Source organism: Eschrichtius robustus, chromosome 4 (genome assembly GCF_028021215.1).
Source record: "Eschrichtius robustus isolate mEscRob2 chromosome 4, mEscRob2.pri, whole genome shotgun sequence".
Classification (NCBI taxonomy): domain Eukaryota; kingdom Metazoa; phylum Chordata; class Mammalia; order Artiodactyla; family Eschrichtiidae; genus Eschrichtius; species Eschrichtius robustus.
Genome location: NC_090827.1, coordinates 10,382,192 through 10,408,823, shown reverse-complemented (window position 1 = coordinate 10,408,823; position 26,632 = coordinate 10,382,192).

The window sequence follows — 26,632 nt, the reverse complement described above, 5'->3', positions numbered from 1 at the left end:
TCCACACTATGAAGGTGGAGGGGGAACATAAAAAATAGCACTCTCTGGTGCTTCCAACCTGGAAGAGAGCTCCAGCAGTTCCTTGCCTGTTCGACAGCACGCTAGGGTTAGTAAATGGATTTCCCTTAAGTATCCTCTAGGTGCCCTTTAAACTATTATTTTTTTGCCATGGGTGGGAGAGTCTGCAGGCAGGCCCCTCAGTGATACCCCTCCCTATTGCAGGTTGCTACATCGGGGATGGAGTTTCTATAGATACCATGTCTTCATCTTTCCAATCCATCTCCATGTGGTCCCTCTATCATGTGTTTTGCAGAAGATGTTCAATCAGCCCTTGTCTTCTTCAGGAGGAATTGCTCTATATGTAGCTGTCAATTCGGGGTATCTGTGGGACGAGGTGAGTTCAGGATCTTCCTGTGCCACCATCCTGGACTGTCCTCTTACAGATGTGCTGTTTTCAATTAAACATGTTAATATAATTCTGTGGTTAAAAAGTAACGTGTAAAATTCCACCTATTTCTAGAATTTCAAAATACGGTGAGCCTATCATATTCCAGGGGAAGTAATAAGTTGGACATTATCATTGATAATAAATAATTGACTGAAAAAAATCCAGTCTCAGCCTTTTGTTTATTTAAGTGTTTACTGAATACTGAAAGACTAAGCAGGGCCTAACCTAGAAGAGCTTGGAGTCAAGCCAGGGGTAAAAAAATCTCACCCATAGAGAACAATTCAGAGGCAGTAACTCTAAGTTTAAAACAGACAACAAAATTTGACATCAAATATAATTTCTAGATTAATTTGTTTTCTAGCCAGCACCAAGCTTAGACTGAGTAAAAATTGTTTTCAGTACTGACTCCATCAGTTTCTAGCTACATAAGTTACAAAGCATCTCCGAGCCCACTTTCCTACATTATACAAATAGGGAGGATAGACTCTATGTTTTCCCAGCTTTGTCAGCATTAACATTCTGAAATTCCAATTCTATTTCCCAAATGGTGTTTCATGGCCGACATTTTTTACAAAATTAAATAGAAATATCTTATGCAATATAAAATTTCAGGATGAGCATAGGAGATGCAATTTTATTAGAGAAATTAGAAATGATAAACATCAAACTCTTCAAATTTCTTGAAAGCTAAGGCAAATAGAAAAAGAAAATACGTGGTAACTCTGACCATTTGATGAGGCAGTTTCTCCTTTACATGGAAAATCTCAAACACTTTGTGTAAAATAATATTATTTATGAAGGCACCATGCTCAATAAATTCAACATGAGCACTGTAGAAAATGCAATTACTCCTTCATATTATCACGTTGCTGTGAAATCTCCATGTAAGTTCAGAGAAACCAATCATAACTATCTATCTGACTCTCAAGTTATCAGCCCAGAAAGAGAGATTGTTCTTTGGATTTTATACAATCAACAGAATGAGGAAAATAATTTGACTACCAGTAATTGACACATGAAGAAACAACTTTTGCCAAATTTTTGCTTCTCAATTTTTGTTCCTCTGAGAAAATTTTTTGAGTTAATCTGCCTTTTAAAAAATTGAAAAAAATATATATCTACATTTTTGGTTAGGATTGGAGAAAACTTTTATTTTTTCCTTTTTAAAAAAAATTTTTTTTTATACAGCAGGTTCTTATCAGTCATCAATTTTATACACATCAGTGTATACATGTCAATCCCAATTGCCCAATTCATCACACCACCACCCCCAACCCCCGGGACTTTTCCCCCCTTGGTGTCCATACGTTTGTTCTCTACATCTGTGTCTCAATTTCTGCCTTGCAAACCAGTTCATCTGTACCATTTTCTAGGTTCCACATATATGTGTTAATATACGATATTTGTTTTTCTCTTTCTGATTTACTTCACTCTGTATGACAGTCTCTAGATCCATCCACGTCTCAACAAATGACCCAATTTCATTCCTTTTTATGGCTAATATTCCATTGTATATATGGACCACATCTTCTTTATCCATTCATCTGTCGATGGGCATTTAGGTTGCTTCCATGACCTGGCTATTGTAAATAGTACTGCCATGAACATTGGGGTGCATGTGTCTTTTTGAATTATGGTTTCTCTGGGTATATGCCCAGTAGTGGGATTGCTGGGTCATATGGTAATTCTATTTTTAGTTTTTTAAGGAACCTCCATACTGTTCTCCATAGTGGCTGTATCAATTTACATTCCCACCAACGGTGTAGGAGGGTTCGCTTTTCTCCACACCCTCTCCAGCATTTGTTGTTTGTAGATTTTCTGATGATGCCCATTCTAACTGGTGTGAGGTGATACCTCATTGTAGTTTTGATTTGCATTACTCTAATAATTAGTGATGTTGAGCATCTTTTCATGTGCTTCGTGGCCATTTGTATGTCTTCTTTGGAGAAATGTCTACTTACGTCTTCTGCCCATTTTTGGATTGGGGTGTTTGTTTCTTTAATATTGAGCTGCATGAGCTGTTTATATATTTTGGAGATTAATCCTTTGTCTGTTGATCCGTTTGCAAATATTATCTCCCATTCTGAGGGTTGTCTTTTTGTCTTGTTTATGGTTTCCTTTGCTGTGCAAAAGCTTTGAAGTTTCATTAGGTCCCATTTGTTTATTTTTCTTTTTATTTCCATTACTCTAGGAGGTGGATCAAAAAAGATCTTGCTGTGATTTATGTCAAAGGGTGTTCTTCCTATGTTTTCCTCTAAGAGTTTTATAGTGTCTGGTCTTACATTTAGGTCTCGAATCCGTTTTGAGTTTATTTTTGTGTATGGTGTTAGGGAGTGTTCTAATTTCATTCTTTTACATGTAGCTGTCCACTTTCCCCAGCACCACTTACTGAAGAGACTGTCTTTTCTCCATTGTATATCCTTGCCTCCTTTGTCATAGATTAGTTGACCATAGGTGCATGGGTTTGTCTCTGGGCTTTCTATCTTTTTCCATTGATCTATGTTTCTGTTTTTGTGCCAGTACCATATTGTCTTGATTACTGTAGCTTTGTAGTATAGTCTGAAGTCAGGGAGTCTGATTCCTCCAGCTCCCTTTTTTTCCCTCAAGACTGCTTTGGTTATTTGGGGTCTTTTGTGCCTCCATACAAATTTTAAGACATTTTGTTCTACCTCTGTAAAAAATGCCATTGGTAATTTGATAGGGATTGCATTGATTCTGTAGATTGCTTTGGGTAGTATAGCCATTTTCACAATATTGGTTCTTCCAATCCAAGAACATGGTATATCTCTCCATCTGTTGGTATCATCTTTAATTTCTTTCATCAGTGTCTTATAGTTTTCTGCATACAGGTCTTTTGTCTCCTTAGGTAGGTTTATTCCTAGGTATTTTATTCTTTTTGTTGCAGTGGTAAATGGGAGTGTTTCCTTAATTTCTCTTTCAGATTTTTCATCATTAGTGTATAGGAATGCAAGAGATTTCTGTGCTTTAATTTTGTATCCTGCAAATTTACCAAATTCATTGATTAGCTCTAGTAGTTTTCTGGTGGCATCTTTAGGATTCTCTATGTATAGTATCATGTCATCTGCAAACAGTGACTGTTTCACTTCTTCTTTTCCAATTTGTATTCCTTTTATTTCGTTTTCTTCCCTGATTGCCATGGCTAAGACTTCCAAAACTATGTTGAATAATAGTGGTGAGAGTGGACATCCTTGTCTTGTTCCTGATCTTAGAGGAAATGCTTTCAGTTTTTCACCATTGAGAATGATGTTTGCTGTGGGTTTGTCATATATGGCCTTTATTATGTTGAGGTAGGTTCCCTCTATACCCACTTTCTGGAGAGTTTTTATCATAAATGGGTGTTGAATTTTGTCAAAAGCTTTTTCTGCATCTATGGAGATGATCATATGGTTTTTCTTCTTCAATTTGTTAATATGGTGTGTCACATTGATAATATATCTACATTTTTGGTTAGGATTGGAGAAAACTTTTAATGAGTTCAGTTTTTCTGGAATATATGGCATTGGATGACAGATTGACCATATTCTAGTTCCCTCATGCTCTATAAATAGCCATGGAGGGAATAAGAGGGAGAAACTATTTATACATTGAGAACAGAGGGTCTCCTAGTTACCATGGCTGTCCTCTCTGAGGATAATATTAACCCTTGCACTAAAAAAGCACTTGATTTCAGCTCAGTCTGTATAAAAGTATGTCCTTTCTGACAAAGGAATCTGAATCAAGGTAGGTCTGAGAAGGAAAGTAACCATACAATACTGAATTAAAGTATATGATACTGGCAAGGCTCATGATATAAACTTTTCTTCCTATATTTTTGGCTTCATGTACTCTAATCTTATAATCAATATGAAAAAATAGTATGGGACAAAACCTAAACTCAGTGTTTGTGAATCTTTTCAGTTAAAAAAACTTTCCACTCCTATTCTAACATAGAGAGCCCAAGAGTTGGGGGATGGCCAAATTTCAGGTGTAATTGAATGGCTGATGAGGAGTTTTGGTTGTAGGCCAGAAATTAAAATGAAAAATGCTTCCCATAGTTTTAAAGATGTACCAGTTCAACATTCAATGATATCCTAAATTATGTCTTCTTACTGGATTGTTAAGAATCAGTCAAGTACAGTTTAGTCTTATCTAGCCAGGTAACTTATCTCCGGATGTCTTATTTTCCCATATTGATAGGAAAAGGATCACACTATATCTTCTGCTGTTTTGTTTCAATATTATGCAGCAACGAGATGAAAAAATGTCCAGCTACTTCCTTTTTTTCCTAGTTAACAACCCTCCTGGACTGCTTTTCTACCCCATCAAAGCACCCAGCCCACAGATTCTATAGCTTTTTCACTATCATCCCCCTCCTATGCTCACTTCCCTCTTTAGCGAGAACTTAGTTTCCATGGTCCATCATTTAAATAATTTATTGCCAAATGCTATTTTACTAATTTCTCTCTACATCATACTCTCTTGGCAAAATCCCAGTCCTAATTAAACTCAACTAATACACTGAGTCTCAATCTGCAACCAAACAATTTTTCCTGGAGAAAAACACACACTTACTGAGTTTGAATGTATTGTATGGTCACAAAGCTCAAAGGGGCATACAACACTGCTCAGAAATTCTGTTTATCATATGACTCTTCAAAATGACTCTTTCGTGCATTACTATGTTCAATTCTACATCCCTTCTCGTCTAACTCTTTCTCATTTGACAATCTTGCCTCATAATTAGCCCTAAAATAGAAATATCAGACAATATCTCATGCATCTTTACACTTCAAACTAACTAGTCAACCAATATCGGTACTCTTTTTTTCTATCCTTCCCAGAGCCTATCAGTGATGTAAAGGAAACTAGTGTCTGTATAGTGGCTGTTGTTTCCAAATTGTTGCTCAAAAGGCCAAGAAGATGCCTCTTTTGCTTTCCCTTTTACCTGGCCCCAAGAGCATTGCCTTGTTCTTTTTTTGTCTAGGACACTTAAAGAAAGTCTGTTTTATTTTTCCCATTGAGCTTCATTGTCAGGCCTCGGGTAGTACAAATCCCTGGGTCTGTGTTGGGAAATCAAGAGATGAGTGTGCCATACAGGACAAGAACAGAGGACCATATGAACTGCACACACTCATAGTTACCCGACTCTTTCCACACTAGTCCATGACCTTGAACCTCTCTTATGAATTCAACATTTTCCTCAGTTTAAGTTTCTTTCTTAGGGGCTTCTCATACTCAGAGGCTAGACTTCTGGAACATGTAGCCCCCTCAGACACTGCGTATACATGCCTAAGTTCTGAAATTAACCTATCTCAGCTAGAAACCAAAATATGCTGCTTACCTACATTTAATCACAAAGAATTCTCCTACAGCTGTTATGTTTTTGACTAGATCAAAGAGTCATGGAAACTACAAACAGGAAAGAAAAATATCTATGCTAGATATTGTCTTTTCCAACTGAGGCAAGAAAGATTAATTGTTGATATTGTCTTATGGCTTTTTCTGCAGTACATTGGTATAGATAAGAAGTTAAGATAAATACAACATTATCTAAATCAAGACTTAATTGAGGTTCACTAAAAGCAGTTACACTTTCCTTGGGACCTTTCGATGTTTTCCTGGTGGCTTATGACAGGACATTTAGAAGTGCAGCTTTTTTCAAATGAGACCTTTGCCTAATCACCATTGCTAAGTCCAGGGAGTCATTTCATCATGAAATTTGCAACATATCTTATTCAGCTGTTGGTACTTCTTATTGTTCAAGATTCTGCCCTGACCCCTTGTTTGTTTGTTTGTTCTTACATACTGTCTCCTTGACTTAAATCATCTATTTTCATGGTTTCTGTTGCCACTTGTCTTCAAATGATGGTCAAATCTACATTTCTAACTCTCTCCACAACTATAGCCTCATTTTGCTCTATGAGGCATCACTTTTATGCCTTAACATCACTCAGCCTAAATCAAACGCAGCTTATCTCCCAGCCTTAATAACCAAACTTCCAAATTTCCCTATGTCAGTTACACATCAGTATCTCAGACTACTATACCAGGAGTCTGGTTGAATATTCCTCTTTCACTTTATTTTTTTCTTTCTCCAACTAGTAGTTAAATTCTATAGATTCTTCTTTAGAAACATTTCTGTATTTGTCCTCCCCTCTCAGTTCACATCATCAGCACCTCAGTCCATGCCCTCACAATTTCACAGCCAGCTTCCTTCTACTGTCTCCAAAACAGGTGCTCAAAGCCATACCTTTCCCTCTAATTTACCTGATATTCTACCGCCAAATTAGTCTTCCTGAAATCTGCTTTCCTCATACCATTACAGGGAAGGGAAAGAGAAGGAACTAAATTTATTGAGCATCTAACCATGACCTTGGCACTTTAAATGGGTTACCTTATGACATTCTCTCACCCAATACTATGGGGCAGGTATTAGGACTCCTGTTTCACAGATGATGGGAGAAAGGGTCAGAAAGTTTAACAACTTGCCCAAGATCACCCACAGCTAACCATCAATGAAGCTGGTGTTTGAACATGTGCTATCTCAAGTCCCCGCTGCTGACTCTCAAATTCTCAATTGTTCCTCATTATCTAGCACACTTCTCCTTGAATCTTTATGTTTTGAACATCTATGCTGTACGCAGAACTTCATGGAAAACAGAGATTAGTAAGAAAGAGATCCTCCCTCCAGGAGCTTATAGTCTAAGAGGAATGATAACACAGGAAGATGATTTTTATCTCTTTTATTCCCTGCTGTATCTCAAAAATCTAGAATAGCTCCGTATTAGTTTCCTAGGGCTGGTGTAACAAATTACTACAAATGAGGTGGCTTAAAACAACAGAAATTTATTCTCTCACAGTTCTGGAGGCTAGAAGTTCAAAATCAAGATATTAGCAGGGTTGGTTCCTTCTGGAGGCTCTAAGAAAGAATGTTTCATGCATCTCTTCATGGTTCTGACATTGCTTAGTTTAGAGCTGCAACTTTCCAGTCTCTGCTGCTGTTGTCACAGGGCCTTCTTCCCTGTGTATCTCTGTGCCTCTATGTCCCCAAATCTCCCTCGCCTTAAAAGGACACCAGTTATTGGATTTAGAGCCCCATCCTAATGCAGTATGACAGCATCTTTGCATCTGCAAAGACCCTGTTCCCCAATAAGGTCACATCCACAGGTTACAGGTGAACATGAATTTGGGGCAGACACTATTCAACCAAACTACTATGGTATCTAGCACATAATAGCCACTCAATAAATATTTGTTGAATAAAGAAATACTATGAAATAGGAACTGTTATAAGGGAGGTAGGAGTTTTTAAAAATCACATTGGTATTTCTGAATAGCTTTAAAAGCTCTCCATACTTTTCTTAACCTTATAAATTCAATCTTATCTCTCACTATACTCCAACACAAAACTTATTTGTCAATTAATCTAATTTCCTCCCTGACCCTCATGTTCCCCGTCCAGATCCCCTGATTACGTACATGCCTGACTTATTCTTGCTCATTCAAGTTTATTTGTTTATACTGCTTCTATAGCTTAGATACTGACTTCTTCCTCTCCAGCTATTCAGGTCCTATTTGTTTTCAAATGTTACGGTCTGAATGTGTCCCTCCAAAATTCATGTATTGTATCCTAACCCCCAAAGGTGATTGTATTAGGAGGTAGGGCCTTTGAGAGGTGATTAAGTCATAAGGGTAGAGTCCTTGTGAGTGGGATTAGTGCCCTTATAAACAAGCTTCCAGACAGACCCCTAACCTTTCCACCATGTAAAGACACAGGAAGAAGGGGCTGGCTATGAAACAGGAAGAGGGTCCTCACCCAACCATGCTAGCACCTTGATCCTGGATGTCCCAGTCTCCAGAACTGTGAGAAATGTGTTTCTGTTGTTTATAAGCTATCCCCATGTGTGCTATTTTGTTACAGCAGCCCAAACAGACTAAAACATCTTCTAAGGCCTCTTAAAATGTCGTATCTTTTGAGAAGCCTTTCCTGATCACCCTTTACTCCTACTGCCTTTCTTTAAACCTCTAAAAAGCAATTGCATTTTGCTCCGCATCACTTGGAGTTTCAGTTACCTACTGATGTGTAACAAACCACTGCTGAACTCAGTGTCTTACAACAGCAGGTTGCTGTCTGCCATGGCTCTGCGGGTTGACTGGGCAGCTCCTCGGCTGGGCTCACTCATGTGAAGCGTCACCTTGAGTGCCAGCTGTGCGGGAGGATCTAAGACGACCTCACCTACATGTCTGACAGGTGGTACTGGTGTTGGTTAGAGCACCTTCGTTTTCCTCCGTGGGCCTTTTGTCCTCCAGTAGACTAGACCAACTTCCTTTGCCCTAGTACTAGGGCAGAGTTCCAAGAGTGTCATGGTGGAAGCTGCAGTGTCTCTTGAGAGGTAGATTCCAGAACTCAAAATAACGCCACTTCCACTAATATTCTATTGGTCCAAATAAGTCAAAGGTCAGGGAAACAGTCTCCATCTCTTGGTGGGACAAGTCACAAAGGCACATTGCAAAGAAGAGTGCTAGAGAAGAGAGGAAAGGTTGTGCTCATCTTTGAAAACAATATACAACACTTGGGATATAATGACACACTCTCTTTTATTGTTTTCTGATCAGATGTGTTTTAATCTAATTGGTTCCCAAATTATATGTTCCTTAAGATCAAAATTCAAAACACATAGTTTTCTTGAAATTTCTTAAACGCTTAATACAGACTGGGCACATATTATGTTTTCAGTTCATATTTATAATATTAATTATATACCACTTTGCTAGACACTGTTCTAGGTATGTAAAGTCATTAAATTCTAAGTATATTAAATAATTTAATTCTCACAGTGACTGTATAAGATAGGTCTATTTTTAGCCCCATTTTACAAAGAAGGGAACTGAGACCAGGTGTAGTTAAGTGGCTTTCTCAGTGTCCACAACTACCATGGATTTTTTTTTTTTAATTTGACTTTTTCCTTTTATTCATGAAACACAAGCACCCAGAAACACCCTCAGTGACTTGGAGTCTGTGGGTTAGGAGAATGTCTTGGACACTTGAGTAGGACAAGTGGCTATTACAGTGGTCAATTAAAAGGCACTTTTATGAGAAAAATACTTCCTCAAGAGGGATTTCTCAGGGAGCAACCCACTGGGCACTCTATTCTGCCTGTGGCACCTGCCGCTGTTTTGCTGATTAGTTCAGTACAAGGTTAGTAGTCAATCCAGGCATTCTCGTTCCAGATGTCATGTTCTTAAAGAATATGCTGTACTTATTGATATTAAGATGATACAAATTGTTGTCATTATTCTATATCTGTCCAAACATATTTCACTCAAAACTACCTAGAAAATATTTCAGCATCATTGGTGCTATGAATAGACAGAAAAGTCAAATGATGTATTTTTCAGACAGAATGGGTTTCTCTTTCAAATACTGAGCTATTTTTGAAGAAAACATATACAAATAAATCTAATAATGACTGAAATCATACTTGATGTTAAGACTCCTTTTTCTTTCTCTCACCCTATCCCTCTAAAATCTCCCATCATGATGTGAATACCTGCCTTTTTCTGATATCTTTACAGGACACACTTCCAGTTAGCCATCTCCTTAATGAACAAGCTGAGCTTGGGTAATATCCTCTGCTGTTCACAGGAGCAGGATTTAGCACTCATCACACACGAGACCCATAGCCCCATGGGCCAGTTAACATGTCATCATTTCATCTTCTTAACCTGCTTGCCCTTAGTCACGAGCAGGATATGGGCTGAGAGACTAGAATAAATCTCGTCCATACATCATTGCTTCTGGGAAAAACCTTCAAAGTACATACATTTATAGTAAGACAGTTGTTAACACCTTTAGATACTGGGTGTGTTGTGTATTAACCACATGGTGGCAGAGACCTGATGCTATGGATGCCAGAGTTCAAGTGAACCCAGAAAATGTAACACTTCTGAGTCTTCGTCCTTCTTCTGTGGATATTGAACATAACCTTTCTCAAAAAAAAAAAAAAAAAGTCTCGACCTGCTGGATATTTTTCTAGTAGATGTCCTATTTTTTTCTGTTGTTTCCACATAACTGTGAGATCCCTGAGGCAGTTTTCCTTATGATTCCCCACCTATAAGCAAGGGCACATGTAACAATAAAATCTAGGTAATTTAAGATGTTTGATGCATGACGTGGGTTAGTGGGAACACCGACTTGGTCTATTGGATGCTACTTTACATTGTGGAATAATCAAGCAGAGAAAATCCCTTGACAAAACAACAACAGCAGGAATTGGGAGGAGCCTTTAGAATTCATAATAAAAGTGGGTAAATCTCTCTCTCTCCCTAATTCAGGCATGGACAAGCATGTTGTCTAATTCTCTTGGCAAGGTTTAGGCGATGTTCTCAGTAAAATCAAAGGTCTCACAATATAGTTGTTTTGGATGAATTGTGTCCCCACAAAAGATGTCAAGACCTAACTCCCTTACATGTGAGCATGATCTTATTTGCATGTGATCAAGTTAAGATGAGGTTGTTAGGGTGGACCTTAACCCGATAAGACTGTGTCCTTATAAACACGGGGAAATTTGGACCCAAAGACAGACATGCAGAGAGGGAAGAGGACATGAAGATGCAGAGAGACAAGGACCATCTATAAGGCAAGGAACACCAAAGACTGCCAGCAGCTCCCAAAGCCAGGAGGGAGGAATGGAGCAGATCTGCCTTCACAGCCCTCAGAAGGAACCAACTCTGCTGGCACCTTGATTTCAGACTTCTACCTTTCAGAAATGTGAGAAAATAAGTTTGTGTTGTTTAAGCCATCTAGTTTGTAATTTATTATGGCATCCCTAGAAAACTAACAGTAGACTTCATACACTCTTGGTTACTTAGGCCACAGGTGGTTACAGCTATTGGAGGATAAGTTCTGGCACCAGTAACCAGGTACAGGTTATTTAGAAAACAAAGAAACAGGCAGAAGTATGATTTACTTAACCTTACATTCATGCGTCATGGCTCTACCCCCCATTTTCAGGAAGGAGAACAATTTTTCACGGTAATCATTTCATGAGCTCATAACTTTATTTAATATTTGTTTTATATCCTACACTTATTTAAGAAATATGTAAAAAGTGAGAATAAAATTCTATCTTTAAAGAGCTTATAATTAGTTGGGGGTAGGCAAGACACTGACCAAATTAAAAATCAATAAAAGGCAATCCTTAATGGATTTCTAAATTGAACCATGTAACAGTACTATAAAACTCAATGTTAGTATGAAAGTCTCATAGGGAAACTATCTTTTTAAATTAAGTATTTAATATGTGCAAGCATAATAATTAATACTCGAAAAAAGAAGTACACTTTTTAAATCAACTTTATTTTAAAGATTTTACTTACTCAATCTGTCCACCCTTAACTACCAGCATCTTGACTGCAATTGTGAGTTCATGTACACATTGTCTAAATATCTACATACAACACTTAGAGAGGTGTTTTTGACTCTGGACTTAACCCAGCTAACGAGAAGGGTTAGCTGAAAACAACTAAAGCTGTGATGTGAAATGTGAATTATATGCAGTTTTCTTCTTTCCAGTCAATTTGTTATATTCCATATTATTATATATTAATTTTCATTTCATATATATTAAACCACAAATAATATATTTACTATAAGTTCCTTAAAGGCACAGGGTGTGTCTTGTTCCCACATAGGGTCTGGATCTTTCAAAAATATTGGTTGAATAAACAAACAAAAGAATAAATGGGCTTCTGATACAAACTACTCACCAAGGAACATGTTTACACTCGTAGCCACTTGTTCTGGTGCAAGACATGTTTCCTTCTTCTTGTGCTGATTAATTTCTATCGCTCCTCTAGTGTGTGACCGACATGGCTCTCATCTCACACCACTCAGTACTGGGTTTTTGATACCCTGCATCAGAACACTTACAATATTTGCAGAAAATTCTGTCTTTGCTGATGTGCTTGTTCAAAGTTCACTTTAAGTACAGAACCGTTATCAATTACATTGTGAGGTTGGCTCTGGTATTCTCCAGAATGTTCTACAACAAAGCTTGTTTGTTGGTTGGTGGGTTGGTTGCTTTTTTTCATTCATGTGTTTTTGTTTGTTTGTTTGTTTGTTTTGGTAGCTGCAAGTCAATACTCATCAGAGTGTCAAGAGATTAACCCAGTGGGATGAGACCAGCTATTTTGGAAAGGAGGGGTGGGGATGGAGAAAAGAAAGAAAAGAAGGAAAAGGAAGGGAAGGGAAAAATACATCCACACTATGGGTAAATATTGCCTTATAAAAAGTATTGTATTTCCTACCTAGGACCACAGTCAAAATTTTTGGAAAGCCACTATCTAGCATTACTCCCCATCAATAACTTTTGGCCATGGAATAATTTCTTTTAATTTTTGCATGACCCCGTTACTTTGGCTTCTTTGAGTTTATTGAGCTTGTGTCCAGGTTTCCCTGAATTCCGCTCTCTTTGTATCATTGGCACTTACATTTGTATCTTTTTGACAAGGATGACTTCCAGAATATGGCCACTTTGAGAACGATCCCCTGGGGTGCACAGGACACCTAGATTGAGAAGCTCAGGTGATTTGCTGTATAATTCTTAATAGGTGAGTGACACTAGCCCTGGACAGGTGACAGAGTAAATATGTCGTGTTAGACTCTGTCTTTGTCCTTGGACACAATCCTAGCCAGCATCTACTTTTTGTCCATTGGGTTCTGGAATCTGGGCACTTAAAGTGTCCTATGATCTAAGCCCCTACTGATCAGATGATAAATTCAGCATTATGTGCCAAAACTCTACAAACTAAACTCTATTAAATTTAGGATGACCCTGCTAAAACTAAACAAAGGATTCTCCTGAGCTCCCAGCAGGAAAAAGGTCCCCAAATCAATTGGGTATGACCAGCTTATGTACAGAGAGGCCTTAAAGATGTGACTCCAAAGTCACCAAGGGGGAGCCCAGGACTGGGGCCTGGTAATTACTGAAGTGTTAAGGACTTTGGCTCACTGAGCATGTGATTCTGAAGAGGACAAAGACACCTTTCTGCTTGATAGGTGTGTGTGGGGTGTGGTATGACTCAGACGCTGGCATTGGAGACAAGCCTTCCCACTAACCTAGCTCTATGAAACGGTGTTCTTCCTTAAAGATTTTGAAAATGAAAATAATATCCCAGCCCCCTTTTACTGACAAAAAGTTTTTATTAAATAAGACAAAAGGATTCAATTAAAAGATCAATATGACCTCTCTGTGTGGTGACACAGGAGCTGAGCATTTTCCAGCTCCATGCCTGTTCAGAATTCACTGCTCCTTCTTGCTTTCCATTCTATTCATCAATTCAAAATAAATGTTCAAAGCACCTATGAGTGTATAGTGTTAGGGGCTCTATATCTGCCTCTAGGGTCTTAACTCTCTTGTATGGAATGTAAGTATTAAATGAGTAAACTGCAAAAATAATTATATATATATATAACATTTATATATATATATATATATATATATATATATATATATATATATATAATTACAAACAAATACTGAGAAAGAGATGGGAAACAATGGTGCTATTAAAAAAAAATTAATAACAGGGGATGGAGGTTACTGTGAATTAAGAATTAAGTCATGATGGATTATGTTTAACCTGAGACGTGAATGACAAGAAGAAACCATCTATTTGAAGGCGGAGGAAAAGCCTTGCAGTCAGTGGGGGGCAAGGCAGAGCTTAGCTAACTAAAGGAACAGAAGGAGACACCGCATGAATAGCTGGGACAGAGAGGGCCATAGAAGGAGTGGAGGAGAGGAAACTGGGGGAATATATAGGAGATGGTAACACAGGGCCTTACCGGGTAAGAAAGTTGGATTTTATTCTAAATGCAATGTGAAGCCATAAAAGGGCTTTTAGCAGGAGAAGAACCTGATAGGACTGAATTTTTTTACAGACCACTCTCAGTGTGGTGTGGTGAATGGGTTGGAGATAAGGACAAATGACCAAGGAGGACCACAGGGAGAAATGTTAGGGGGCAGTTTTGGTATCCGGATGAGAGATGATGGTGACTGGGTCTAGGGCTATGGTTGATGAAATGGGCAGATGACTTGGAAAGCAGACTGACTAAACTTTGCGATAAATCATATTTAGAAAAAGAAGATGGAGGGCTCAAGAATGACTTCAAAGATTCTGATTTAAAAATTGGGGTGGATGATTATGGGTGAGAGACAGGAAAGATGAGGGGAGCCACAGGCTTTGGGGGGAAATGAAGAGTTTGGTGTGAGACAGGTCAAGAGAGCAACTTCAAGTGGACGTGAAAGTTAGACAGTTGGAGAGCAGGGCCAGGGGCTCCGAGAGGACCGCTGCTGCGATCACCTGATGTCTCTGCTGGAGCCCCCACTGCCCCCAAATGAAGAGATGTGGTCAGCAAGAGGAAACTCGATATTTCGCTTAATCAAATCACACACACTCTTTTGCATTTGACTTGGCAACTCCCAGCTGCTGACCTGCTGCCAAGTCAAATTTGTAGCCAGGTAATGAGGGGAATCTCTTGCAACAACACCTGCTTCCTGCTTGGTTGGAAGCAGAAAAGTTACCACCAGGTTGAAGGGTAGACAACATCAAGAATGGGAAGCAGCTGGTATCGGTTGCGCCAGCAGTGAGAAGAACTCTGAGATGAGGAAACTATATTAAAAACCTAAAAAGTCAGAGAGGACTAAGGTGTAAGGTAAGAAGTCACCTTCACGTTTTTGGAGGGATATCAGTGAGTCGGCATTGAGAAGAAAGCAGGACTTCTGAGACTGTGATTGATGAGGGGTCAAAGCCATCGAGAACAGTGGCTGCTGGGCTTCCCTGGTGGCGCAGTGGTTAAGAATCTGCCTGCCAATGCAGGGGACACGGGTTTGAGCCCTGGTCCGGGAAGATCCCACATGCTGTGGAGCAACTAGGCCCGTGCGCCACAACTACTGAGCCTGCGCTCTAGAGCCCACAAGCCACAACTACTGAGCCTGCATGCCTAGACTCCGTGCTCCACAACAAGAAAAGCCATCTCAGTGAGAAGCCCAGAAAACCACAACAAAGAGTAGACCCCGCTCTCTGCAACTAGAGAAAAGCCCAGGCACAGCAACAAAGACCCAACGCAGCCAAAAAAATTAATTAATTAAAAAAATTTTTTTTAATTAAAAAAATTCAAAATATAATACAAATATTATTAAAAATTTCACAAAGACCAAATACATGGGAAAAAGTCTGCCCAACGTGCAAAATGCAAAATTCAAGGGAATATATAAATAGAAAATGTACTTTAAATTAGGTGATAGCATGCTTCTTTGACATCTACATTGAAGAATAAAATGTTAATATTGCTTATTTTTTTAGGACTATAGGAAATTTAACATTTCCTATAAATAAAGATGTCATGAAGATGGAAGTGAAGAAATTTCAAGATGATAACCCCAGGGAGTTTATATTTCAGTCCAATTGGTCTATTTGCTATTTTCTGCACTCACAATACACTCTGATACCTTTGCTTTTCCTTAAACTATTTCTTCATCCTCTAATGCCCAAGGGTCTCCTTTTACTTTTTAACTCCTTGTACCAAAATCCCACCCACCCATAATGACGGCTCAAATTCGACTTCTCCCATGAATACTTCTACTAATAAAGGAAATAAAAGAACATCTTCATTATCTTTTGTATCTTTTCATAACACCTCGTATTATATTTGTCTTGACTGTCCCTTCTAGTTTGAAAGCTTCTTGAGAGAAGAAGCTGTATTTTATGCATCTTTGTGTCCCTCCTCTTTCATTCAAATGCTAGGCATGCTTCACCACAGAGGGAATTCAAAGAGTTCAGCATATGAAATCATCTCATAAAAGCTTGAAACATTCTCAAAACATAAAAAGCAGGGTTTTTTTTCCAGGAATACTCTCGGATTCTCATTAGAACTAGTATCACTGCTCACCTGCAGAAGTAATATAGCCTTCAGTCTCCTAAATTTTCCTGATATAAATTTAACTTGCTCTGTCAATCTTTCCGAGATAAATAAATTTTGGAGCAAGGCTCCATCAAGGACTCAGATCATCTCCGTTAGGTTTGTAGGAAGATTTATGCAGAGATAACCAGAGTATAGAAAGCATCCAGTTTCCATTGTTCATCCTCAGAACTATTCCCCTTTCTCTGCTATTTCTATTCCCTTTTAAAGAAAAAGATCGAAGGCAAAACAAACTATTCATTAAAATTAAAAAGTGAAACTGTAAAAACAATGTCTATAGCAACAGCCGCTCCAACTCAATAAACAAAATCACCACTACAAATCTGACAAAATCCTTTATGTGAATTAGAAAACCATGAATAAAATAGACTACATCCTGACTGGCAAATGAGGTTTAATTCAGGATTTATTCATGAAAGAGCATCATAGGTGAAGATCCTTGAAGACTAATGTTCTCGGTCAGAAGCAAAGTAGGAGCAGAGCCCTGACCCTAGAGCCTTGCAAATCTGATGGTAACAGCACTCCCAGAATTGGTGAGCACCTAGGACTTCTCACCATGGCCAGTGGAGAGGAGAGCTAAGTGGAAAATGGCGATGGGAAAAAGTAGGGGCATCTGGGGTAACAGCAGGCAGTGACATGCATTGAGCCTTACTGTGTACCGGGTACCGGGCTAAGGCTTTTACTTGCATCATTTCATTTAATTCCCACAACAACTTTATAAGAGAGGTCCTATTTTCATTCCTTTTTTAATTAAAAAGAATGAGGTTTAGAGAGATTATGCAGCTCTCACAAGGTCAGCATCTAGCAAGTATTGGCACCAGAACTAACCCAGCAATAGGTCTAGTGCCCAAGGAAGCTGGCCTGCAGTTAAAATCATCATGCCCAGCCAGGATCGATTATGGTGGCAGATACCTAAGTGAGTTTCTTGGAAGGAGCAGTACTCACACTGCGGCAGGATAAGGATGGTACCAGGGTCTCAGGGAGTCTGTCTGGTTCAGAACCCAGTTTCCTGGGAGTGAAAGCACTGAACAGGTTTCCAAGGTGAGGGATGCATGCCAAGATTTCTAGGTAGGTTCAACTGTCAGCAGAGAACTGGAGGTTGGAGCGGAGGTCTTTGTGTCCCTTCACCCCTCCCCTTGCCCCACCTACAGTTGTAGCTGTACTGAGATGCTCTGTCCCCAGGCAGGCGGCCAATATCCTACCTCATGGGCTCACTGTGTCTCTCCGCTTTGCTGCCTCAGGCTTTCCCTGAAGCCACAGGAGCTCAGGGCAGCCCAGGAGTACAGACGGTTAATTTTCCCAACGACAGTCCTCAGTCAACTGGGAAGGAGGTTGCCTGAGCCTCCTATGGTAAGGAGCTGCAATCCCCAGGCTAATTCTCAAGGCTTCTCAGAGGGCCCCAAAGAGCTTAAGCCTGAGTTTCTCAGAGCAGTGATTCGCCCAGTGATACATCCTGTGACGGATGTACATTCCACCATGTCCCTCTCTCCTCGCTCCTCGCTCCTGCCTCTGGGGATCACTTCCAGTCAAGTTACTGCACAACAGTTCTTAAAAGATGATCAGCTTGTGCAAAAACCAAAACTGAGACAGGGACAACTAGGAAACTAAGAGACAAAGCCTGCCTAGAATTCTGGGCAAATATAACCGGCAATGAGGGAAACAGCAAGCCACCACCACCTCTCACCGGAACTCTGGCAGCAGTCACCTAACTTGTCTCTCTTTTTTTTTCCCCCTGACAACTTATCCTCCTCACAGAAGCCTGAGTGGCCCTTTAAGATGTAATATGAACTTATTATCCCTTCAAAATCCTCCAAAGCCTTCCAATCACATATGGAATAAAATCCCAAATCTTTACCATGGCCTAAAGACATGTAGGATCTGGCTTTCAGAGGCCTCCACGTTCATCTTCTGCTACTGTTTTCAAATTCGACAACCTTGAAGAGATTTTCTGCTGAGTCCTTTCCAAATTAGCAATTCTTCCACCTCTTCACATCCATGCCTCTCTATCCTCACACTCTGCACAGCATTTAACACTACCTGACATTGATTGTATTTTATACAGCCAATTCTTGCTACTTATGGCAGTTGTGCTTTATAAAGTCACTGAGGATGCTGAATTAGCAAGTACTGAACCAATATTCCCAAGGGAAATACAGGGTTAGTTTCCTGTGAACCTCTGGACACAGCATTTTCACCACCTATCAATATATAACCTTGTTTTATGTGTGTTTCTGTTCAAAGACACCTTACTTAATACATTGTTGATTCATTAACATTGGACTCACAGCCAACGGTACTGTAGCTCATGCCTGAATGACGCTTATCTAATACACATATTTTCCATCAGGCACATCATAGCTTTCTTAAGCTTAGGAAGACCGGACAGTATTTCAGCACTACCCTTGGGGGCCATTGGAAACAGCAAAATCACCCCAAAAAACACACAAAAGATGTAAAAACCATGGCACTAAATAGTCCATGAAAAGGATACTTGTTTCCAGAATGAGAGCAGAAACAAGAAGAGCATCGCCTTGTTTGACTTCAGCTGAGAACACGCATAAGGTAACTCAAAGTTTCTGCCACCCAGCACATATCTGTGAATGATTGCATAAGGGCTACAAATATTGATTTCAGTGGCTACAAATACATTTTAGCAAGCAGGCAAATTCACAAATAGAGAACAGCAAATACTGAGCATCAACCATATTTATTTGTTCATTTTGCATTATCTGTCTCCTCTTCCTGATATCTAAGCTCTGTAGGAGACAAGCCTTTTTCTGGTTATTGGTTTGGTTTTTGTTTTTTTTTTTTCACTTTTTCCTCAGCATCTAGACCAGCACTGTCTACCAGAAGGGTAATGTGAGCCACAAATGTGAGCTACATGTGTAGTTATACATATTTCAGTAGCCATGTTAAAAAATATCTAAAGTTAATTTTCATAATGTATTTATTTACCATAATATATCCAAAATATTATATCAATATCTAATCAACATACAAATATTCACCTGATAGTTTACATTCTTTTGTTTGTTTATTTGTTCCAAAGCTTTGAAATCCAGCATATATTTTTTACTTACAGCACACTTCCATGTGGACCAACCACCTTTCAAGTGCTCAATAGCCACATGTGGCCAGTGGCTGCCATATTAGACAGTTTGGGTCTAGAACAATGACTTGTACATCATAAGTCCCCAGTAAACACTGTTGAGTAAATTCATTTATTCACTGCTTTCTACATTCCAGACACTGAACCAAGAAGTTTACATCCTTAGATCACTTACTTCACACAACCACCCTGTTGTTAGCTATTGTTCTCCTCTTTCTACAATTCAGTACCTGAGATGCACTAACTTGCCCACAATCACGAAGGATTCCAAAACATGACTTGAGTACCCGATCATCTGACCAAATCTAATGTCTCCAAATATGTCTTCATTAAAAGATACTAATACAGTTTTACTTAAAATATCCATTAAGATATTAGTCAAAAGATGTTTGGCTGTGGGTAAGACTGCATGCTTCTGAAAGCATTTCAGGTTTGGCTAAATATAGCATGCATGTTTTACCTTTTTAAGAACCAGGAAATGCTAATTAATACAGTTATATGCCTGAGTGATTAAGCACAATGTCACCCAAAAGCTTGTCTATCAGCTGTCCTTGTAACTTGCCAGAGGCTTGTTGGGAAGTCTGGTAGCACGGCTGGCTAGGCTAGGAGCACAAAACATCAGGCATCTTGCTATTGTTACTGACAACACTGAAAAAAGCATCGTTATCCTTCTAAACCATATGATTCCCCTCATTTTCCCATGGTGTGGAAGAACTTCTGCTATTTTTTCTTATCTGTAAACAAACATTACTGCATTTTTACACAAGCTTCTGCAGTAAGAGATACTTCATGACGGTTAGAATGGCAATGTAATAATCAATTCATAATATTTACCTTCTTATGATTCCAAAAAGGAATGGCTTTAGGATGGCTTAATCAATTAATATGAACAACTCACAGCTGATTAACACAGACTATTTTTTTTCTGCTCAAATTCTGCTCGTATAAAAATCTGCAAGATTAATCAGAGGTAATTTGTTGCAGAGCAAAAATAGAGACAAGAGACGGTTATTCAGTGAGAGCAGTTGTAGAATAATAAAGCTCATTTTGATTCTCAGTATCAGAGTAAAAATTGCAAATCATGTTTTCAATATTCCCGTAATTCCAGGCTCTGATTACAGCCAATCTTGTACCATCGTGTCCCCTCGGCTTGCAGTATGTTTCCCACACACTCACACAGAAAGTCATCTGGACACACCAGTCCCTGGAGAGGGCACCAGAAGCCAGGCCTCTGTGACATGGGCTGCTACAGACCCGTAAGTGTGCTTCCTACATCATATTTTCCTACAGTGACAGAGATTTAAATAGAAAAATAATCAGCACTTCTTTCTAATCCACCTATAGACTCTGGGCTTTTTTGTTGTTGTTCTTCAAATAATCTACGAATATGAAATTCCCAAGAAATAAACCATACGTGTGCATCACATACCGTCAGAGAGTAACTAGAACTGAACTGCATATTCCCATTAGGGTTGAAAATATTCTGAAACGGTGAGAGAAAATGCCCCCATCTTCTCCAAGAGGGTCGCAACGTTTGAGGGAAATTCACAAGAAACAAACGATTGGCGTTGCTTCTGTCTCAGTACAAATGTGAGAGGTGTGCGTTTAGAGGTAGCAGTGCAGAGAACAAATTAATCTAAGACCAATTGCATTTTGATTCTGTTGGTTTTGAAAAGTCCTCAGCAACAACAACAACAAAATCCCATGAAAGTTGCTTTAAAAATTCAAAATTGCATAGGGTAGAAAAATAGATGCAATAGAGTTACCTTCAGTCCAATTGGCAATTTTAATCAGGAGACAGAAAGTAGGGCAGAGTCCCAACAGGAGAAAGAAAATTGTTCTTGCAAAAGTCAGATAGTGAAGGTGGAAAGAAAGGACAGGCTACAGGGAAACAGAGAAGGGGAACGAAAATAAGCAGCCCTGGGAGGGTCAGCTCTTCAATCTCTAGCAGCTTTGGCTGCGGAGTGACTAGCTACATTACCTACTTGACAGAATGCCCAATCTATATTCCCTAATATGAAATGATATTGGTGATATTCTTCACTTGGTAATATGTGTTCTGATATTCCACACCTCCTAAAACCTTTCATAATATCTTCCCTAAATCCTGTCTGTCAAAGTTATTATGGTCACTATGATGCTTAATTTCATGTGTCCACCTGACTGGGCAAAGGAATGCCCAGATAGCTGGTAAAACGTGTCTGAGAGGGTGTCATGGGAAGATATCAGCATTTGAATCCATAGACTGAGGAAAGATTGCCCTCACCAATACAGCTGGGCATCATCCAATCCACTGAGGGCCTGAATAGAATAAAAAGATCGAGGAAGGGTGGATCCTAGCCTCCGTAACCATATGAGCCAATCCTTATAATAAATCTCCTCATATCTATCTATCTATCAATCTATCATCTATCTCCCATTGGTTCTGTTTCTCTGGAGAACCCAGACAACCACAGCCATCATGCACATAGTTGAGGTTAGTGAAACTGTGCTGAGAATATAAATGATAGTTCTTGCATAGAAAGACTTTCTGCCATTCATTTATTCACTCCCCCCCTCCTTTACTGAACACATACTTTTTGAAAAGCCTACTATGTGCCAGGTACTGTTCTAGGGTAGGACATACGTTAGTTTATGCATCTAACAAAGCCCTTGACATCCTAGAAATTCATTTCTAGCTGGGGAAGATAGATGTTAAATAAGACAACATGTAAATAGTATAATTTCAGACAAAAAGCAGAGGAAAGATTTAGAGCCAGGTGGTGAAGGCTTGGGCACAGCCCAGAATGGCTAACATTATTTTGCATTCCCTAGAAGCCTTGAGGTCTCCCACCTGGCTGCAGCACGGATTAGGTCTCATCTCATCTAATGATACATGAATATCCTGAGTGTCTGAGCCATGCCTAGGAGAACGTTAACACCTAGTAGCAGTAAGATGCAGGGCAAAACTGATTCATGACAGCATTGTCAGCGACAGGGGAAAGTGTGGTAAGGGACTAAAGAGTGACTGGGGTGGTTGTATTCTAAGTAGGGCAGTCAAGGAAGGTTTCTGAAATACTGAGACTCGAGCAGAAGCCTCATGGTGTATAAGCAGAGGGAAGAATCTGAGCCCAGATAGAGTTTCAGGTAAGTATTCAAGGAACTGTAAGAAAGTCAATGTGTTTAGAATATGGTCATCGAGGGTAATCAGCCATAGGAGATGAGGTCAGAAGGCTGGCAGAAGATGACATAGGATCCTGTAGACCATGGTAAGAAGTTTGAGGGTTATTTGAAGTGCGGTGGAGTGCCACTGGAGAGCATTAAACCGGGAGAAAGTTGATGTGATTTGAAACTGTTCAACTCTTCAGAGGAAGACAGCACAAAAGGAGGACACAAGCAACAATCAATTCTCTGTTTCTGGGTGAAACAGGCCCTGGAAGAAGAGGAAATTAAAACAGGGAGCAGGCAAGTCGTGCAAAAACAACAGCAGAAAGGATTCAAGGATTATCTGAAATACACTGAGCCAGATCAAGTGAAAGGACGTTATTATGGAACAGACATGCTTATGCAAAAATGTGTAGTGTTCAGGGAAAACAATGGACTATCAATATATTACAGAGTCTGCTGGGTCTTGTCAAGACTATTGACCATCACACACTCCTGCTGCTTTATGTAAGAAGAAATGACACCTTCAGAAGAGACCAGAAAAACATCTTTAGTAACTAAGATACCCTGAGGTCATAAACGGACACGTTCAGAATGAAAGGGATCGATTCTCTTGTTCCCCTCTGCAGCAGCCATGGTGGTATTTCCTCAGGTCTTCCTTCAAGAACCTGCTGCAAATTTCCCTCCTGCTGCTGTGCCTTCAGGGTCCATTGCAGAGGCCTCTCTCTCCCCAGGCAATCCCCAGCCAATTACACTCACAGCGGGGACACTGGAGAGCAGCTGTTTCTGCCCAACGTGGAACTCCTAATGAGCAATCTGCTTGGACTGGCCACGCGCTCTCAGACCTGCACTTCAGGCTGAACCCTTCGCGTCCTCCCTGCACCCTCTCCTTTGACAGGATGTGGACCTGGATTGCCACCTGAGGCAACCACACCTGCGCCCTCTCCTCTGAAGAGGGTGATAAGGGAAAAAATAGAGATATGGAGTGCCAACCTACAAATCCTGGGTGTTATTAAAGAACAAATATGAACAAATGGACACGTAACAATAATAAATAGGGAAGTTTTTGCTAAACTGAACAAAAGCATCAGAAGGTACAATGAAATGTTTCACTGTGTTTCATGGAAAATTAATTTTAAATAGATATATTTGGGCAATTTTAATTACAAGGATAAAGAAACAAGTTAATCATCATCCAACCAGAACATAAACATGTTTCCTTTGTAGGAAACATAGTTTTTCCCTTATCACCCTCTTTTCTCTGTTAAATTGGTTCTTAGCATCATTTATTGTTATCCAAATTTCACATTCTGTTTTCTGATTGCCACCAGCGCAGATTTTAAATTTGCTGTTGTATTAAAGGATTTTTGTATTATTTTTACATTTTATTCATATTTACCTACAAAGGCACAAAAATCATTCTGGCTTCAGCCCATTTAACTGAAACATTGAATATGATGAAGAAACTCCCACCATTGACTTCTCCATGTCACATTGTCTTTCTCAGTTGACAGCTTTCTGGTCATATTCAGATGAGTGGTATGCCCTAATTTACTATGTTCAACCCACTAACCAAAATCACTTGGCTCCCTCCTTACCCACAGTGCCACCTTGGGGTTCTTACTATAATTGTCAGCCTCGGAGACCACTCAGTCTCCCCAGACTGTCACATGACCCTGCAGCCCCCTGAGCAGGCCTGTTTCCACCAAAGGTGGCTGTCAGGCCACTAACTGCTTCTGTCACCCGAAACATACCAGAATGAAAACACCAACAGAAAAACAGTCTCATATGTCCTATACAAGAAAAATTAGATTAATATATTTAGTAGACCCCAAATTTAAAAGAACAACCAAAGAAGAAAGTGAGATAATTTAAAAGAAACAAAAAATACATGTAGCAGCTAATTGTCATATAAAATATAATCCCTCTTACTAGTAATTAAACAAACTTAGATCAAGTGAAAATTTAGTTTCTTTCTGTCATTTTTTAAAATTAATTAATTAATTTATTTATTTATTTTTGGCTGTGTTGGGTCTTTGTTGCTGTGCGTGGGCTTTCTCTAGTTGTGGTGAGCGGAGGCTACTCTTCCTTGCGGTGTGCGGGCTTCTCATTGCGGTGGCTTCTCTTGTTGCGGAGCACGGGCTCTAGGCACGCGGGCTTCAGTAGTTGTGGCTCACGGGCTCTAGAGCGCAGGCTCAGTAGTTGTGGCACACGGGCTCAGTAGTTGTGGCTCCCGGGCTCTACAGCGCAGGCTCAGTAGTTGTGGTGCATGGGCTTAGTTGCTCTGCAGCATGTGGGATCTTCCCGGACCAGGGCTCGAACCCATGTCCCTTGCATTGGCAGGTGGATTCTTAACCACTGCACTACCAGGGAAGTCTCCTTTCTGTCATTTTTACTGATGTATTCTCAAAACTGCTCTTGGGAGTGGATTTTGTGGCAAAATTTTTAAAAATTAATTTGGTTTCATTCATCAGCAACATCTCAATAATTCTACTTCTTGCAAGCACATCTAATAAAATAATGTGAAATATGAGCCAATATTTAGGTATAAAGATGTTCATTGTGAAGTTAGTGTCACAGTTAAAAAATGGAAGCAATGTGAACATCTAAAATAAAGAAAACTTCAAGTAAATGATCATCCATAATTACAATGGAGTAGTGTACAGCCTTTAAAATAATATTCATGTGAAATTTAAATAACAAGTAAATGTTTTAATATTATAATCCGGTGTTAAAAGAGAAAGCAGGACATAAAGCTACCTAGCTACCTATGTATATGTAGGTAGTGTGTGTTTGCATATATGTGTGCATTTTATTGGTGATCATTGGTCTTAACTAGAGAAAAAATACAGCAGAATGTTATCTAATGTAGGAACACAACAGACTTTCTTGTTTCCAAACTTTTATGCTTTCCTGGACTTTCAAATTATTTTAAGAGAAGAATGTGCTCATTTTATAATGAAGAATTTAAAATTTCCACCGATGTATTTCATGAGGTTCTTGGATATTTCCAAAAGGATAATACTGAGAAAGTCCATATAAACTAGAGGTTGCAGACTGATTACCTATGGGTTAGATTGAGACTGCAGATCTGTTTTTGTTTGGCCGATGACATGTTTTTGTAAACTGATTTGTTGCCAGCGTTGACATATGGGGAAATTTCATATAAAAATCCAGATATCTGGCCTACTAGAAAAGTCCAAAGATCTCATGATGCTGGGCCCACTTTCCCACAGGGCAGCAGCTGGTCCTTTTCGTGGGGCGCGAGTTTCCCCACAGCCTGCTTCTCCCATGACTTGCCCTGATCCTCACAAGCATTTGCTATGAATACTTTGGTAACTAAAGTTTTATTACAACCACAGCAATCTACAGAGTCAATGGCACGTCCCGGCCCAAGACCACTGAGCTCAGCGGTTTGGCAGCCTGGAGTGGAACACATCTATTCCCGTGAGGGCTTCGCGGTGAAACAGGTGCGCTCTCCCCACCTCAAGACATCCAAGCTGCTCAGCCGTCTGCCTTTCCTCTCCATCATCAGTGTTTGTTACACGTCATCAACATAGCTGGTTCTAATCTGTGCCTAAGTCACCACCATCATGGCTGGAGTCTGTCATTCTTTGTTTGTTCCACTTCTTTACATGTCCCATTTTCTGTTTCTTAAGCTTCCAATTCTTTCTGAAATACTTTTCAATTTTGGGGTAGACTTTTATATAGTTATATTTTTATATTTATTTATATATTTATATGTAAATATGATTTTGTAGATCTCCCCAGCTCATTAAAGCACTTTTTCCTTCATACTAGGCTGTCCAATTACAATTTATTTATTCATCCATTCAACAAATGGTTAGCAATGTTACAGTGGTAGGAAATACCAGTGAACAGACAGAAAAACCCCTCCTGTCCCCGTCTCTGGTGCAGTTATATTTTAGTAAGAGAGGCACGGTCAACT